Here is a 15,605-nt window from a genome sequence, read left to right as displayed (position 1 = left end):
AGGGTGCACTGGCATACCCCCTTTACAATTCAAAACTATATTGAGGCTTTAAAGCCTATAAAAATGAAATAATTTCCAGAAAAATCAAATTTCACTAATAAGGTCTTGACAAATGGCAACCCCCCCCCCCCAAAAAAAGCTTTAATTTGTATAATTATGGCTTATTGCAGAGCTTGTTCACATTGAAAATGCAGATGCATGTGTCTGATTGTGTATACATCAGGTGTTTAGTGAAAAAAAATGTCAAATTTATCATGTAGAAATACTGTATCTAAATCCTGAAAGTTCAAGTTCATCAAATATGATAAGTTTGGTTTTAAAGGATTAAACACTGCCAGTCTGAAATGTTTTTCTTTTTCCTTTTGCACTTGTACACCAGCATCATTGCAAATGATGTGAAACCCCTTATTTACCATCATGAGGACAAAGAGTTCTGACAAATAGCAGCACCACTAGTCATATTCACTCTTGGTGCACAGGATCAGAATGTGTGGCAGCAGACAGCATGCACTAAAAAACATACACTGACCAGGAGACAATATTAGAAGAAGAAGAAGAAAGTATAGAGTATTTTTTGTTATTTCACTCATTGACTAATTCATAGCAGCATATCAGCAATTTGTTTAATAGTAAGTTGAATTTTGATAATAAAGTTGATCCATGTTTTGTTAGTCTGCTGATTCCCTTGTATTAAATTGTTTTAATTTTAAAATGTGACAATGACATTCTGAAAAATAATGATCATTTCACAGCAAAATGAAGACAAATAATAGAAAACTAATAATGAAAATAAGTAATTATTGGAAGCCCTTGATTTAAACAGGTACCTACTCTATTATCTATATTTAACTTTTTGTGTATACAAATCAGCCTACACTCACTTCATGCTGACAAATTTCTACACAGTCCTATATGAGTGCTGAATGAATTTGTGTTACGACATTCTGATGTCTTGTTACTCGTTGCTGTAAATCTACCACTGGGCCTACTTTACGTAATGTGTTTGTGGTACACAAATCCACACTCCTGCTAACAGGCAACCAAACTAAACACTACCAGCCTGATCCTAGACCACATTTAAGCTCAAAATAGAGACATGAAAACTCCCAAAGGACTGGAGTACTCTTGTCAGAGCGAGAACCATTGACAGAACTACAGTACTCCGTTCCGATCAAAAAAAGAGCTCTGAGCACTCTTTATCAACTGAGCTCTACAATCCACAGCGCTAAAACCCTGCTCTGTTCTGATTTCACAGAGAGGGGCTATATTACCACTGACAAAGGGCATATTGTGTGAAAGCGTGGGTGCTGTTTGATCTTCTGCCCCGCTCATCTGTAACTTGCTCAGTTCTCCTCTTTAAGCCAATCTCGGTTGTCCTCACATCCCAGACCACACGCCTTTCACCCCCAACACCTTCATCCCAGCATTATCCCTTGGATAAAGCAGTGTAAAAAAAAAAAGTTCAGGTATTTGATCTAACTCATATTTACCACACCTGAATGTAGTCTTTTCAGCTGATTATTTTTTTCTAACTATTTTAAATAAATAACACATTATGGAATATTATTATGCGTATATTATGTGAATAATTTTACTTACATATCTCATGCATGTGTGTATGTCTCATGGGCCACATTAGCGACACACATAAGCATTAATGTTGAGATATTTTAAAGATGAACACTGAATTACAGAAAGTGTATTGAACCATGTTAGGCCCATTCATCAGGCGTTAGCTCCTTCTTCTAAGGCTCCGTCCACACGATGCCGAAATTTTTTGAAAACGCAATACAATCGAAAACGATTCGCGTCCACACGACAGCGTTTTCAAAAAAATCTCCGTCCACACGTAAACGCATCAGTGCATTTATCAACATGTGTATACGCAGAACAACTCCGAGAATGACAGGAAAGAGGACTGGGACAAGTGGAAATTCACAGTGTTCCTCCTGGAGGAGAACCTCCATCACAGAGTTTTCCCACCAGCAGACAGCGCGTCCCGGTCTGAACCCAGAACTGGCGTCGGCGTCTTTGGCAAGGAACATGAATGAATGAATAAATACATATATAAACTTTATGACACATAAATAAAGAAACAGACGAAGAAATATTTCAGTGCAAAGCATGTTTATCAACGCATCTTCGACGTGGAGCTGTTATACATCAGAAAATAGCCGGTTTTAGCTCTGTTTGTACATGTAGATTCGGGTCACATGCATGACGTCACACCGGTTTTGGTCCCAGGGACACGCCCCCCGGATAAAAAAAGTTGCGGATACACCGTCCAGACTGCAGACTAGCGAAGCGTGGTGCTGCCACATAGAGAAAAAAAATTGGGGGCTCATTATCATGTAATTACGTGAAAAGTTTATTGTAATAACAATATTGTTTCACGTTATAACGTGAAAATATCACGTTATTTCATGATAATGAAGTTTTCACAATATAACGTGAAAGTATCACGTTATTTCGTGGTAAGATGTTATGTTATAACGTGACAATTTCATATCTTGAAATAACGCATGCTTATATAAATCTCATCCACGGAGCCCAATAACTGCAAAATCTCACCATGTCTCAAGCCAAGCACGAAATATAATTTAATGGCATCATGTAAAGGAGCCATGATTTACAGATGGCCAGCAGACAGTAAATAAAACCACTTTTCTTTTCACGTTCTAGTCTTATCACGAAATAACGCGATACTTTCACGTTATAACGTGAAAAAGTATCACGAAATAACGTGATGCTTTCACGTTATAACATGAAAAAAAAAATCATATCATGAAATAACGTTATAATTTCACGTTATAACGTGAAAAGATATTGTTATAACAATAAATCTTTCACGGTTTTTATTTTCTTGGTCTGGCAGCTGTACGCTGCCGTAACACGACAACGCAGACCCAGCGTTTTCAAAAAAAAAATCCACCTTGGCCAGCCTTTTCAAAAAGTTGCGTTTTCGTTCCGGATATCTGCGTTGTCGTGTGGACGGAAGGCGTAAACGCAACAAAAAAGTTGCGTTTTCAAAAAGTTCCGTCATCTGACGGTAGCTATTGTTGCTAGGTTGTTACCTTAGTTTTTGTTACGTTCCTCCACCTCTCCTGACTTCCGGTCACTTCAATAAGAAAGGAATAAAAATAAAAATGCTATGAAAATATCAGCAGAAAACATTTGATTAGCAAAACATCAAAAACCAACCCCTAACTATATGATGCTGCTAGTTAATGCACATACAGCAGTAGTCTCTCTACAGTATTGTTAAGTGTCACGAGCGCCTCCGAACTCGCGGCAAACACAAGCAGGTCAAAGATTGTTTATTGTTGAGATGATTCCCTCCACCAAACAAAACGCGTCTGAATGACGTTCTAATGGTAGAGCGACGGACCGCATGAACTCACCTGAAAGAGAAGCCATATGCTGAATTATCTGTGAATACAGTACTTAGGTTTTTTGACAGAGGTCGTTGATAACTGCTCAATATTTACATACAGTATTTATCTTTGAAATCTACAAAGTTGTTGTTTTTTTTTTCCAGCTTCCTGCAGCTTCTCGGAGGCTGGGGAGCCAAGCACCAGCTACTGGTGGACAGAGCGGTCCACAGACTGTAGGAACAGGCAGACGAACCTGCTTGGATTAACTACCAGAAAACCTATGAAAGTCCAGAAAGCCCACCATGCATGGTGGGTTTCGCCCCAAGTCCAGCACCCTGAGGCTGTACACTAAGCGGTGCTTGAAATATGCATGAAAAGAAAAAATTAAATTAAATTAAATTAAATTAAATTAAATTAAATTAAATTAAATTAAATTAAATTAATAAATAAATAAATAGATAAATAAATAAATAAATAAATAAATAAATAAATAAATAAATAAATAAATAAACTAACTAACTAACTAACTAACTAATTAATTTTTTTTAAAAAGGCCAAGTGAGGGAAGTGATAGATATGGAAATTTGCTTCTGATTGTTGGTCTGCTCCATTCCTACCATGGGGGCACAGACAAAATGTGAAAAGAACTGGAGATGGAAAAAATGTTTTTAGAGAACTGTGGCCTGTTTAAGATGCTTTGAATGCTGGGTTGGAGAAATGACGCATGATGACAATGCCTCCCCCACCTCTCCTCCCAAACACACACACACACACACACACACACACACACACACACACACACACACACACACACACACACACACACACACACACACACACACACACACACACACACACACACACACACACACACGCACACACACACACACACACACACACACACTCATTAGTATGTCTGGGTTTAGGAACTTGACATGACGAATTGATTAGACACATCTGCATATGGGAGATAAGATGAAGAGTACAAACTTCTGCCAACTCTGCACCTTTGCACCTGCAAAAATCCCTGCCAGATGAATTTTGGCCCACTGGAAGTCCTGACTGAAGAGCGTCACCTGGATGTGCCACCTGATGATCAGGGAATGATGTTGTCAACTCTGGGACAGCTGCAGATTAACACAACAACATATTTCCTTTAACAGATTTTATTTTAGAAGGCAGTTCTCCATCCTGCCTGAATCCTAACTCTAAATCATCTGTTTATTTGCAATATGTTTGTTGAGCATTATAAGTAAAATGAATAGGTTTGAGAATGAGGATTTGACAACCTGATCGTTGTCGGGCTACAATGTGATGGTCCATGTAAAGGGATTAGGTGCGTCGATATGATTGGAGCTTAACTGGTCTCAAGCACAGACATCATAAAAGCCACAAGTGCTTCTTAATTTAGTTGTGATGAACAGACACACACACACACACACACACACTCACACACACACACACACACACACACACACACACACACGCACACACGCACACACGCACACTTCTAGGTCAATAGGAGCTTTGCCACAGTGCACTAATCCGCTGCAGCTTTTTTTATTTACTTAAGAGGATTGAAGGAAAGTTTGCCCAGTAGTTTCAATACTTATTCTACACACTAGTTGCTTTTTTCAGTCCAGTGTGTTGCTTTCACTGTTTGGACATTGACATTTGGGTGCTGTTTTATTCACTGTATGATTGAAGTTCAGTCTCTGTTTAGTCAGTTGTGTTCAGTTGTTTGCTGTCTTGAAAATTTGGTATTTAATTCCCTGAAGTGGGAACAGGAGCATGAAATTAGAAAAGCCACCCAGTGCAGCGTAGAAACTTTAGACGATGAGGGTCAGATAGCAACCGAGAGACAATTTTTTTTTTTGTCACAATTTCAGTTTGTAAGTAGAAAACAGCATTTTTTGTGCCACTTTTTTGTGTACTGAATGTTTATCTGTATCATTATTTAGGTCTATTGCACAGAGCTTCCCATCTGTAACACGTGCCTGGAGTGCAGGAGCGATTCATGTTTATTTTTTATTTATTTATTTACTTATTTTAGGGCGGCACGGTGGCGCAGTGGGTAATGCTGAGGCCGCACAACAAGGCAGGTGCAAGTTTGAGTCCCGATCTGTGCGGAGTTTTGTATGTTCTCCCCGTGTCTGCATGGGATTTGTCCGGCTTCCTCCCATTTCCACAAATGTGCGCTTCAGTTTAATTGGCTGGTCACAAATTGCCCGTTGGAGTTAGTATGCGTGTTTGTGTGTATATGTGTAGGTCTGCGTCATGCTCGGAGTTTGCCCCTCCTCACGACCTATGCCAGCCGGGTTCGGTGCTCCCCGTGACCCACGCAGGTGGATGCATCGGGTAAGAAGATGAATGAATTTATTTATTTATCTTCCAACATTCTCTTTTAAATTCACACGAAAATCATAGAGTATTGTGGTTTGTAAGGGGTTATCACTAAACACGGATTCTAAAATGCTAATTATTTAGTTTTATAGGCTGTAATTGGTGATATTTCTGCTGTATCTAACATACAGACATGAGAATGGCATCAATCATTTCATCCCAATAAGAGACTACACATCCACCATGTCTATGTACACCCCTCATCCCCTTCCATTGTTTCACAAGACACCTGACTGCCACTCTTGCTTATTTAGAGAAAACATATCAGCAAAACAATATTTTCTTCTTTATGGACCACAAAATGTTCACATGTTGACAAATAACCTAATGTCATTGTATAGCTACAGCAGCTCTGACGGCTGAGAATATGAAGACATCCGACAGAACTTAACAGTTGGAAGGTGCTGTGACTCAAGTTGAAAAATTATATCTGACATGAAACACGTAAGTGTGAATATGCCAAAAACGGTATCTACCAATACTGCTTGTTGACAGGGAAATGAAGATGGCTTGATGCTCTCTCTTTTTTAACAGCACAGTGCAAGGTCTTCTACTTCTTTTTTGGCCAAGTGTGTGTGATTATCTGTGTGTGCACATATGAACAAAAGGATTTCTACAAACCTGTTAACTAAATTTACTACAGACTTCTTGCTACAACAGGCAGATGGATGGAACCTGTGTTTCACATTAAAACGGTAGCTGCAGAATTTATGATGCAATGGTCTGATGAGAGTTGTGCTTTAGGTGTTATGAAGTCTGCCTTCCTTAACAAAAAGAGGATCAGTATCAGGCAACAAAATGTAGCCAATAGTAAGACTTACTGAGCTTACTGAAAAACATTTTAAAGAAAGTCAGAGGCAATCTACTGTAGTTAAAATTGATAACAATGACATGATTCTCAGAAAGATAAATACCTTAAAGTTCATGCAAGATCATCATGCTATGAAGGGATTACATTCCTATGTAAGAGTATGTTCATTTGAGATTTATGTGGGGGAATGACAACTAATGACAGCATGAGGGCAGACAACCCTTTGCTCCCACATTAATTCTTTGAATGAATGAATCAACTATTTATATTTAGACATCCTGGTGCTTTTATGCTTTATGTAACCTTATAGTCTGAAAAACATGACTCTAAAAATTATTGTCTCTATGTTGTTTTAATATTGATAGGTATTGTCTGGATTTGTCAGTAAACCATTAATTTCTATCGAATTTGTGATATGTTGTTTAAAATTTTCTTATACTACTCTTCTCCATTCTTTCTTATTGTCATTGTTTTTCTCTCTTTCATTTTTAAACATGTGACATGTAACTTGTTATTTAAAGGGGATTCTGTCTTGTCTGGAGAGAGTTTTTGGCAGGATTTCTGCCAGGAAGAGGAACGGAAAGAAGGTCAATGCCACCTTCTTACTCAAGAAATGAAATACACATGTAACTGTCTGCAACAAACTAATTCCCGTCCATCCTCCATCAGAATATACTCAGTGAGATCTTATCCTATGAGCTCAGTCCAAATGTGAGCCTCAGCTGTGTGTGGAAATGGAAACGACAGAAGCTTCTGATCTGATCTTGTGGTTGCAGCCTCATCAATAAGTCAGTGTTCCTAATGTACCACATGCACAGGAGTGACGCTCTCTAGGGGAAAATACAGAGTCCTTTGAATATGGATGACTCAGCTTGAATGAACTCCAACATCTTTATTGCTCTTTAGTTTTGTTTATGGCAAACACAGGTGTCCCTGTGTTGTCAAACCCCCTCCCCAAAAAACAGTTTATTTCAGACTGATTGTGTCTTGGAATTGGGTTTGAATTATGCAAATGTGAAACTTTTAATTTAATGTGCTGCACAAGATGAATCAAACTTTAAAAAAATATTCGAGGCCGTCTGGAGGCAAAAACAATATTCAAGTTTAAGGTACAATGGGTAGAAAAAGAGAAGACGAATAAGAAACAAACAACAAGCAAAAAAGGTTTAAAGTATTTCAAATTCTGACAACCTTATTCATCTCAACTGGGTAATTCAGTCTGACAACCTTCCTGTGTCGCAAAATAAAAAAACAGCAACAACAAATAAACAAAAACATGGGAAAGTTAACATCTAATTCAAAATTTCAGTGGCCACAGATGAATTTATTGGACAATGAACAAGAGCAGCAACACATTTTGGTGCCCCAGGCTGCTGTACTCTGACTTATGGAAAAAGTCACATGATAACAGCAGCAGAGGAACACAAACCAACAAAGATTGGAAGAACAAATTCCAGAATCCATCTGGGCTTAGTTTATTAATTGTTATCTCTTTCTGTCTCTCTCTCTGTTTATCTGTCTGTCTCACACACACCCACATGCATACATATATTTATATATACATTATAAATGTTAATTATAACATTATTAATGAATTACTAATAGTTAGATAGATAGATATACACCTTATTAATCCAGGAAGAAATTGCACATATCAGGCATTACATAATGAATAAATACTGGATAAACACCAGGAGAAAAAGAAATACTGACATCACAGGACATACCACAAGAGATACACTACACTAACAGACACATGCAGGACTAACAGGATATATACTAAACTAAAACCATAATATAAAAAGTATAAAATAAAATAACAAATAAAAATAAAAAGTGAAAGGGAGGAAGCCCATATGGTGGATAAGGTACACCCTTCTTACATTGTAAGGCAAATCACTATTTAATATCACAACATCACAACACCCTGGCCCCGCTACGCTGCAGCACAGTTTGACATCCCATCTCGTCCCCTCCATTCAACTGCGTACTGAGCTCGCCACCTCCCCCCGCTGCTCCTGAGAGAGTCATTGTACCACCTGATGGGACGGGGCACGAAGGAGGACCTCAGCCTCTCTGTGGAGGCGCTTTGTGACAGCAGTCTGTCGCTGAAGGTGCTTCTCTGCTGGGAGAAGGTGGTGTGCAGGGGGTGGCTGGTGTTATTCATGATAGCCCTTACTTTAGACATGGTCTTGCTCTGCAGAAGTGTCTCCACAGAGTCCAGGCTCAGCCCGACCACTGAGCCCGCTCTGCGGATGAGTCTATTGAGACGGTCCATATCTTTTTTCCTGGCCCCACCATCCCAACACACAATGGCGTATGACAGCACACTGGAAACTACGGACTGATAGAACATGAGAAGGAGCTTAAGACAGATGTTGAAGGAGGCCAGCCTCCTCAGGAAGTACATCCTGCTCTGCCCCTTCTTCTACACACAGTCCGAGTTGAGTGACCAGTCCAGTCTGCTGTCTAGCTGCAGTCCCAGGTACTTATAGTTTCCTATCACCTCCACCTCACTGCCCTCGATGATCACTGGCTGTGGAGAGGGGGGTGCCCGGCTAAAATTCAGCACCAATAATGTTATTCTTGCCAGTTTTATATTATTTATTTAAGTATTCATCTGTCTACCTGTATGCACGGAATCATTGTTTTGTGAATTTACTGAAGGTTAGCCTCATAAACGTAATGTGCTATATTCTGAGTCATTACATTGAACATTGTGGGATTTTAAAATTTTCAAGATCCAACACAAATCTTTTCATTCGGTTAGTGAACTTGTCCTCCAGTGGTGCTTTCATTTATATATTGCTGTGGTTCTCTGGTGGAACTGTTACTCTCTTCACCAGATTTCAGGAGCCCCTGTCCATTCTGCTATACAGCCAAGATGGCAACCACTTAGGATGAGAAATGTCCATCTTTCCACACAATCTGTTTGGCATCTGCAATCAGGATACATACTCAGCAAAGTGATCATACGTAAAGCAATGCTTGTCTACTCTTCCTCACTACTTCCTCCTCTCAGGTTTCCTGAGGGCTGAAAGGGTGTTCAGAAGGTTAGTCTTTTGTTGCTTTATTCCAGATGACCATGACCTGCAAACTGTCATTGGAAAGATCAGATGGGCATTCACAATGTTGACCGCAGTCATCTGACTTTTTTGTGCACTGATTTTCTTTTAGCTGAACAAGCAGTCAGTCATGTCTCTCACAAAATGCTGCCATCCAGTTCAATGTTCAATCATCCGAAAACGGGTAAGCTATATAAAGATTATCAGAGCAGTAACTTTGCCCATAATGGCAGAACTCAGAAACACAGGCATGGGAGAGAGGATTAAACTTAAGACTCATACACAGATGCTCAAAGATGGCAAGGCATTGGTTGGTGACTGAATCCTGGCTGGGAAAGGTACTTATCTGTTTTGTAAAAACAAAAAGTGATAAGTTGAATTACCGTACAAATATGAACCTACTACACGAAAAGGGTAATTAAAAAAGTGGTTTAATTATTTGGTCACTTAATAACATGTACTTGACCAGTCTCAACTCTCCGTATGTAATATATATGTAAATCATGAATCGCCCAATACCTGGTTATTGTTAACAGAGTGCCCCGTGGGTATGAAGTCACATGACGATACAGGAGCAGAGTGTATTATAGTAATGATGTCATTATTAAGCCTCTGTCCTTCCATCTGCACATCTTCCTCCGGACTTTGCATTATACCTCATATGTAACACTACCAATGGAACAAACAAGTTTTTAAATACTTTACACTAATGAATTACAACATTGTCTTCTATGAGGAACTTACGTGTCATGTCTCCAAGGCGATTAGTCATACTGCTCACACATTCTAAAGGTCAAAGATGTTTTCACTGGAAAATGTTTTCTGAGATCCCAGAGTTGCAGCTAGATGAATATTTTTACTTGTCTTCATCTTGTATTGTTTTATCCTAATGCTGAAGTTACAGCAGATAGAATTAGCACCACATTAAAAAAATTAAAAGCAATTTATTTATTTGAACCAAAAAGCAACAGATGTATTTTATTATATCCTTATCTATTACACTTGTAAACATGTTGAAGATTTGTGTGGAAGAAAAACTCAACTTCCAGGCTGTGGAAAAAGTATAAACACCAGGATAAGCAAACCTGACACAACAAAAAGATTCATAAACACTTGTGTTGGGGTTTTAAACTATTCAAACTATTGCCATGAACTGCAGATGAGAGGAAACACAAGCTCCTCTACAGAAACATATGTGCCAAGAAGATGATTTCGCTTTCTGGCAGTGTTTGTATAGTCAATATGAAATTTGTGGGATGAAATTCATCTGTCATGCAAAGATTATGTGAAGTTCTTTCCAGGTTTATGTACAATCCCTATAATTCCTCCTGTAGCTGAGGATTCTATATGGTTACGTCATGTTTTTCATCTTCCACCTACCAGTCTAAATTCAACTTAGGAAACAGCTATAAGTGAGATCACTGCACCGCAATTAAGTACAACGCTTATTTCATCATTAAATTTCCGAAACCTAGATGATCTTATTAAACTACTTACTGTAGTTTTGTATTTATTCCTAGAAAGACCCCACTCAAAGGTGTGTGTTCATTATGTTTGCCTTACTGGAATGTTTATGCTTCATTGTGCAGAATGATGAACGTGCTGAGTTTAATGTTTTTTCAGTAATCTGCTTAATAGAGTTTCTCCTTAATCACCTTAATAACACTTCTCAGATTTTCGTAAATACAATTACTAGATAGATAGATAGGTAGATAGATATACTTTATGTATCCCAAACTGGTAAATTTAAAATTCTATGTTATATAACTTTTGAAAATACCATTAAATATACAGAGTATATTTACTCTAATAATGTTTTGTTTCGTTTTAACAGGCATGGAGGACATCGACATAAATGAAAGTTAATCACAAAATAATTCAAATTCAAAAAGTGGCATTAAAGCTGAAAGTCAAAAGGTATTGTTCAATTCTTTTATCAGTTGACTGAATTAATAGAAAATAGAAATTGTACTTCTTCTCATCTGTAGAATAATTAACAGCCTTTATAATTTTGTTTCACTTTTTTATTACAGTCACTTCAGTGGAAACTCTTTTTAATGTAATTTTTTTAACACCTTCTGTGAGAGTGCTGTAATTGGTGGAAGGACTGTTGAGCCGTCTCAGATGCTTTTATAATTTCTTCTCTTTCTCTCTGTTTCTCCTCTGCACTTCGACCTCTTGTCGTCTCTTAACATTCATTTATTTTCTACTTTCTCTCTCATCAATTTACATCTTACTGCCATTTCTGGTGTTTATGTCTTTTCCACAGTGACTTGGAGTGGAAATTCAAAAGATATTTTTCAAAATCATTATTCATTCCGCTGGGTTTACCTTGATCCTTCAAACAGACCACAATTCCTCCATTTCCAACCCTGTCCTCCTTCCTTTCATTCTTAAGTGCTCTCCGGAATCAAGGTGCTCTGACAATTGCTCTGGAATGGCAGTTTTTCACCCTAATCCTTAGACCTGTTGTCATGGAAATTGGACTCTCCAAAAAGCACCATTCAGCACCCCCACATGAAACATAAAAGATGTATTTTAATTTGTGTGTGTGCGTGTGCGTGTGCGTGTGTGTGTGTGTGTGTGTGTGTGTGTGTGTGTGTGTGTGTGTGTGTGTGTGTGTGAGACAGAGATAGAGAGACAAACCAGCATGCAGATTTCAGCAGTTCATCACACTGTCGTTTCATCAAGAGGAAAAGGGAAGTAGATGGGATGTAAAAGAAAAGATAGGTTGAATGGTGACAAAATGGTACAAAAACTGCCTGGTGATTAATTTCTCAATGCAGGATTTCACTCACTGACAGGCTACTGCTTTAGCCTAATTGCTTTGGGATAAAAACAGCTCTACCCACAAAGAAAAACTAGGCTAGGTGCTTAGTTATCTGAAAATAGAGCTGAATGCTCTCGTCCTTTTGGTGCTGATGCGGATTGGCTTTTTTAACAATCTAGTTTCCTTTTGGAAGGAAACAGAGCATTCTAGTTGCACTCGTTATGACTTTGCTGTAATGTTTATTATTTTACCTAATCGTATATTTTTAATAATATATCATATTTATTTGTGTTTCATTCGATTTCTTTATTTCTCTCCATCTCCCCACCTATATATTTGAATAAGCTCAATTGAAAACCTCACGGTGTCACGTTTTAACTCCACCCTCTACTGCCCAACCAATCCCGGCGCATCTGCCAAAAGGAATCACATGACGATATGGCGTAAGGCATCGGCCAAAGAGACTTTTTGTTGCGGTTATGCCTTTCGTCCACATAACAAAGAAGATATCCGCGACAAAAACACCGGCCAAAGTGAAGTTTTTTGAAAACGCCGGGTCTGCATTGTTGTGTGGACGCTGTAATCTAAACTTTTTCTATCCAGGTGGCATCTCCCTGCGACAAAAACCACTGTGACATTAGTGTGTGTGACCCGTGTCTACATGTACACACAGAATGGACAGAGTTAAAACTAGCTATTTTCTGATGTATGACAGCTCCACATCGAAGACGAGTTGATAAACATGCTTGACAGTTGGATAATTGTCTGTTTCTTTCTTTATGGGTCATAAAGTTTATATATACAGTATATTTATTTATTCATTCATTCATTCATTTTCCTCTCCAAAAAATGCCAACGCCAGTTCTGGGTCAGACCGGGATGCCCTGCCTGCTGGTGGGAGAACTCTGATGGGTACGCTTCATAATACTAATACATTTGTTTTCATATATTTTTGTATGAAGTCTGATATTATTATTTATTCATGGAATTTCAACAGGTTCCCGCTAGTCTAAATATAAAGAAATGTTCTTGATCTACTTCCTAGCCAGAGGACATTTTACTAAGAACATAAGGATCTGCAATACCGCATGTGAAGTGCTAAAATATGTGTTTTTGAATATGTTTTTGCCGAATGTAGTCTAATATCACTCTGACCTCTAACACTACGGGATTGTAAAACAAAAAAAACCTATACAGCATTTCCCTTCACCAGATGCTGAAAGAGGATCTGACACCTGTGCGGATCTCTCACCATGAGACGCGTTTGTTGATCACTGTAAATTTCACATACTCAAATATATCTTGAAATGTCTCTATTCTAATTACGTGTCAAGTGTAGAATCACTGTTGTTTCATTTATAAATGCATTTTTTTATACTGTTACATTTTTCCTATACACAAATAAGCACAACTCATATTGTCTCTTTTCCATCTTTGTGTTATAACTTTGCCCTTTCCCCTCTTTCCTTGTAAGTCATGCTATTGCTCGTGGTTCTGACAGGGGCTCAGCAGACTCTCAGTATCCTTCCCATGTGATGTTTTTGTGTCTGCAGCCTCTGATTATTCACCTTCAAACGAACCCTGTGTTCCTTTTAACTAAATTAAATTACATCATCACTGCTGCAATTTGCTTTCCACTTGTGAGTGGAGAAGAAAAACACAGATCATATGACACATGTGAGGCAGATTATGATTGTATTTTATCTGTTTTCTTTTCTACTTTATGAACTATAACAAATGAAGTTTTTCCTGGTCTATCCATTGAACGTCCGCTTCTCATTACAGGCTGGGCTGCATCCTGTTTGCAGCATCGCAGTGGTTGCCTGGTAAGTGAAGCACATCTGCTTATTTGACATGACTCAGGAAGAAAAGGCTGAGGCACCATGACCTTTTATACAGCATCTCACCTGCCATAACCTGATAGTCAGGGAACAGAGAACAAGGCCTACTTGAAAATGAAATTTACTGCTGTAATCAGTCAAATGCTGTCATTTTGCAATAGTTTGTGGGTTTTTAACACACTCCCATTTTTCAGGAAATCAGACTTTGCCCCCTGAAGGTAGTGTTGTGAATTAAATGTCATTATCATGTTGTTTCCAGCTGTTTCCAGACAAGTGTCAGTTCATATAGATAATTCCCTTCATGCATGTTTGATAATTTCTCGTTTTCCCTCCAACTGCAAACCTTTAAAAATGCAGTTTTTCTTCACTTTATGCTGTTTTTACTTACTTTAAATGTAAAAATCCCTAAATACAAACCATTGAATTGTTTCTGTATATGCTATGAAATGGTTAAGCAACACACCCTTCCCAGATTCAATGCAATAGAATACTGTACAGTAATAGTTAACAAAATCGAGACAAGGCATAAAATCAGTGAGATGATGCAGCCGTTGAGACTAATATATATTATCTTGGGTTTACTAAATTTAACACTCATTAGTCATGATTAGCTAGTACTCTCTAGCAATAAATCAATTTAAGATTTTCCAATGTTGCATACAACAATGAAAGAACTTTTTCTTTCGACCAAATCTTTTTGGGATGTGTATTTATACCAAACACGCTGTCCGTTTTGAGATTACTCACAGCAATTGTTACGTCTGCAGATGGTATGGGTGAAGCAAGCAATGAGAATGAAGTCAACATCCAAGCAGGAAGAAGGTTATATTGGGTGGGTTGGTTACTGTGGCCTTACCTTTTTCCTTTCTCTACGTAGCAACAAGGTAAGTGTTACTACAGGGCTGTCGGGAAGCGCAGCAACTCACTGTCAAAATATGACGGCAAATTCAAAACATTCACCTACCTGAAAGTTAATCGGAAGTTGTCTCTCTTTTTAGGTCAAGATTTAACATCTAACTACTCTGTAGCAAAATTGGAGTTTATGTTGTGTAGCTTGTGCTCAAGAATGTATGTGGGCAAAAAGGAGACCTGGTGTGGTGCAGGCCTTTGACTGCACTCTGTGTTGACGGCGTCTCGTGTTATCTTATTCCCTGTCCACATGCCCCAATATTGAATGCGGTAATTAACAATCAGTCTCACCCTGTTAACTCCATTCACCAACCTGGTGCGCACCCAGTGAAAATTTTTATCTACTGTAATGAATACTTACAGTTACAGTTTCCACTATTGTGGATGCGGTTTTGACAAAGGCTGGAAGGAAGGACAAGATAATGACACAGA

General features: G+C 38.4%; 1 protein-coding gene across 4 annotated transcripts in view; it reads right to left on the bottom strand.

The window, feature by feature from the left end:
* m1ap (meiosis 1 associated protein) overlaps positions 1–3,277 on the bottom strand; it is a 55,497-nt gene extending 52,220 nt beyond the window's left edge. For 3 of the 4 annotated variants that reach the window (XR_011034313.1, XM_068307640.1, XM_068307639.1), the window contains exon 1: positions 3,075–3,277. The gene's annotated coding sequence lies outside the window, so the exon portion shown is untranslated. The remainder of the gene's footprint in view (positions 1–3,074) is intronic. The other variant, XM_068307638.1, reaches the window with a different exon arrangement.
* Between the last annotated feature and the right edge of the window lie 12,328 nt (positions 3,278–15,605).

Source organism: Antennarius striatus, chromosome 23 (genome assembly GCF_040054535.1).
Source record: "Antennarius striatus isolate MH-2024 chromosome 23, ASM4005453v1, whole genome shotgun sequence".
In the NCBI taxonomy this organism is placed as follows: domain Eukaryota; kingdom Metazoa; phylum Chordata; class Actinopteri; order Lophiiformes; family Antennariidae; genus Antennarius; species Antennarius striatus.
Note: the sequence above shows the minus strand (reverse complement) of the source record. Positions and strands in the feature narration are given on the sequence as shown.